Raw genomic sequence first — 3860 nt, 5'->3', positions numbered from 1 at the left:
ATTAGTCTATTGGACAAAAATTGTCCTATCACTAGGTACTTGGTTATGCGCAGTAAACTATCTGCACATAACATAGTTTGGTCGTGTGTAAATTAAAGTATCTTTGTAAGAAGCTACAGAAAAAAAATGGATGAGTGAGAGAAAAAATTTCATGTAGGTTTCATCATGTCATATAATCTCAGGTTTATAGATTATTAAAAGTATTGACTAGAAAAATTACAGTTCATTCTGATTGTGTCTACTGATTTTTGATTTTTGTGTTCATGGGAAAAATTCTTTCTTACCAACTGTTATTGCTATCACTAAGGTAGAGTGAAAAGATGAACTTCAAAGGCAACTCCAGACTGACAGGAATGTTGACTGTTTTGTTCAAAACAAAACAAAGCAAAACAAAATTATGTAGCAACAATGATTCTGTGCAATGTGTAAGATATCCAGTGCCAACACAGAACAGGCCTTATTATTTTTCATTCAAAGGAAAACAAATTATAACATCCCACCCACTGCTATAATAATCAGGATTTTAATTAGGCAGAATAGTGTGCCAACCTATTCAAGAAGCACAATTTATATTAGAGATAGTTATAGATGTTAAGATAACCTAAATGGAATGAGACATTCCTTATTAATAGGTAACTGATGGTTAAAATTTCTTCAAAGCTAGTGGAACCAAGGAAATCCTCCTGAGTATATAATTGGCAAATTATATATATATATATATATATATATATATATATATATATATATATATATATATTATATAATTTACTTACAGTCTAGAAAACAACATAGAAATAATTACCCCCAGCATGATACAAACTGTTATCTGTGTTACATCACAAAACTTACACAAGGAATCCCCACTCTACCTTTTTTAATGTTCTGATTGAGAAGAGCAATATATGTATGGGTGGTTATTAACAATACTTTTTGTAATAAATTATTACAGTGCATCAAGTATCACATCTTTGTATTGAGCATCATCCCTGTCAGGTTTTCACTTCTCTAATGACCCACCTTAAATCCCAGGCTCCAACATTTAAAGAATTGCTTCACAATTAATATCAACATGTTTGTCACTTTCTTGCTTCACTGTAGACAGCTGGCAAAAATCCCAATCTTGGATTAAACTTTCTGACTACCCCATACCTGCACCTATATAGCTGATTATGTCTAGAATCAAAAAATATAAAAATAAAACTCAACCATGCATACTGGTTTCATATTTAAATTATGATGACCAAGTTCACAGGGTATTCAATATTTGTTCAGAGCATTTAAAAATAAATAATTTTATTGCATCACATGTAATAAATAAATAACTTGGATGTCTTGGATTCTGTTTAAAACACTTAACATTACAACTCGTGTTTAGATCTTATGTTAATTTGCTGTCTTCTAGTGGGTGGTAATTTTTGACCCATTCTTTTCCATAATGTTTTTGTGTAAATTTAATTTTATTAAAATGTATCTTAATTTTCTTTTCTGTTTTTTTTAATATGGAAAATATTTTTTTAAATTTCACCTTATTGTTTAAAGTATTACAAACAGTAGTACATATGTCTCCTTTTTTTCCTCATTGACCTCCACCCAGCCTCCCCTACCCCTCGGCACATGCCCCCCCACCCCCAACTGTGTCTTGCGTCCAGTGGTTTTGCTTGCTATATGCATGCATGCAAGTCCTTCGGTTGATCTCTTACCCCCCCCCCCCCCCCTTCATGCTGTAGTTTGACAGTCTGTTTGATGCTTCTTTGCCTCTGTTGTATCTATTTTTGTTCATCAGTCTATAATATTCTTTATATTCCACAAATGAATGAGATCATGTGGTATTTACCTTTCATTGATTGGCTTATTTCACTTAGCATAATGCTCTCCAGTTCCATTCATGCTGTTGCAAATGGTAAGAATTCCTTCTTTTTTTACAGCTGTGTCGTATTCCATTGTGTAGATGTACCACAGTTTTTTAATAACTCATCTGCTGATGGGCACTTAGGCTGTTTCCAAATCCTAGTTATGATAAATTGTGCTTCTATGAACATAGGGGTGCATATATCCTTGCTGATTGGTGTTTCTGTTTTCTTGGGATATATTCCTAGAAGTGGCATTACTGGGTCAAATGGGAGTTCCATTTTTAATTTTTTGAGAAAATACCATACTGTTCTCCACAGTGGCTGCACCAGTCTGCATTCCCACCAGCTGTGCACCAGAGTTCCTTTCTCTCCATATCCTCCCCAGCACTTGTCGTTTGTTGATTTGTTGATGATAGCCATTCTGGCAGATGTGAGATGGTACCTCATATTGCTTTGATTTGCATCTCTCAGATGATTAGTGACTTTGAGCATGTTTTCATATGTCTATTGGCCTTCTTTATGTCTTCTTTCGAAAAGTGTCTATTTAGGTCCTTTGCCCATTTTTTGATTGGATTGTGTTAAGTTGTATGAGTTCCCTGTAAATGTTGGAGATTAAACCCTTATTGGAGATAACATTGGCAAATATGTTCTCCCATGCAGTGGGCTTTCTTGTTGTTTTGTTGATGGTTTCTTTTGCTGTGCAGAAGCTTTTTATTTTGATGTAGTCCCATTTGTTTATTTTCTCCTTAGTTTCTATTGACCTAGGAGTTGTATCAGTAAAGATATTGCTACAACAAAGGTCTGCCATTTTGGTGCCTATGGCTTCTTCTAAGATTTTTATGGTTTCCCATCTTACGTTCAAGTCCTTTATCCATTTTGAGTTTATTTTAGTGTATGGTGTAAGTTGGTGGTCTAGTTCCTTTTTTTTTTTTGCAAGTATCTGTCCAATTTTTCCAACACCATTTATTGAAGAGATTGTCTTGACTCCATTGTATGCTCTTGCCTCCTTCGTCAAATATTAATTGAGCATAATGGCTTGTGTCAATTTCTGGGTTCTCTGTTCTGTTCCATTGATCTACATGTCTGTTCTTGTGCCAGTACCAGGCAGTTTTGAGAACAGTGGCTTTGTAGTATAGCTTGATACAAAAATATGGAACCCTTCACGAATTTGCGTGTCATCCTTGTGCAGGGGCCATGCTAATCTTCTCTGTATCATTCTGATACCGAATTTTTGGACTGGCACCTGGATTCTTTGTCTGCCGGAATTGAAGAATGAATCCATGGACAGAAAGTGGTATAGCAAAGGTGGAGTTTTATTGAAGAAAAAGTACAGACTCCCACATGGGGAGAGGGAAAGAGTCCCACAGAACTGGCTCCCATGTAGGGAGGGGGAAGAGTCCCACAGAGTTCCTTTTCCCCATGTTTTATAAAGGCTGCAGTTCCTGTGTCCTGATATCCCCTCTGATTGGTCAATATTCCCCTTCGAATTGGTTACTATAGTGATTCCTAAGGCCCTCCTTCCTCATAGTCCTTCCATTCCTCTGGGCTTTCTTCTTTTCCATCTGAATGAAGGGCTTCCTTCTCTTTATTTTGTAAATATAGACCTTTCCTGGCTACTTCCAGTTCCCTTGTCTTATGTAGATGCAACTGTTGCTGCTCCCTTATCTTATGGAGATGTAACTGCACCTGTCTTCCTTGTGTTATGGAAATGTACCTTCTCCCAGTCTGCAGCCCCATGCTTTTCCATGGATCCCAATTCTAAAAAATCCCTAAGCCTGCCTATATTCCCCCAAAATTCCTTCTTCAATTCCAATTTTAGTATATATGCTGCCAAAGCGAGCACAGTATCTTAATTTTATAGTGTTAGTATTAACAGGTTTAAAGCATCACTCTGTTATTTCCCTGTTTGTTTGTTTTTATTTATTGTAAACTCACCTTAAAATAAAAGTAAAGCAAATAAATACTTAATTATTAAGTATTTATTTAGTTTTCAGGAAAAAACACAGTCTT

General features: G+C 35.6%; 1 pseudogene; it reads right to left on the bottom strand.

Moving 5' to 3' along the window:
• Positions 1-2994: 2994 nt before the first annotated feature.
• Positions 2995-3078, bottom strand: LOC132236236 (U6 spliceosomal RNA; annotated as a pseudogene).
• Positions 3079-3860: the final 782 nt, after the last annotated feature.

This window comes from Myotis daubentonii, chromosome 5, assembly GCF_963259705.1.
Source record: "Myotis daubentonii chromosome 5, mMyoDau2.1, whole genome shotgun sequence".
Taxonomy (NCBI): Eukaryota; Metazoa; Chordata; class Mammalia; order Chiroptera; family Vespertilionidae; genus Myotis; species Myotis daubentonii.
This window is presented reverse-complemented; position numbering and strand designations above follow the sequence as displayed.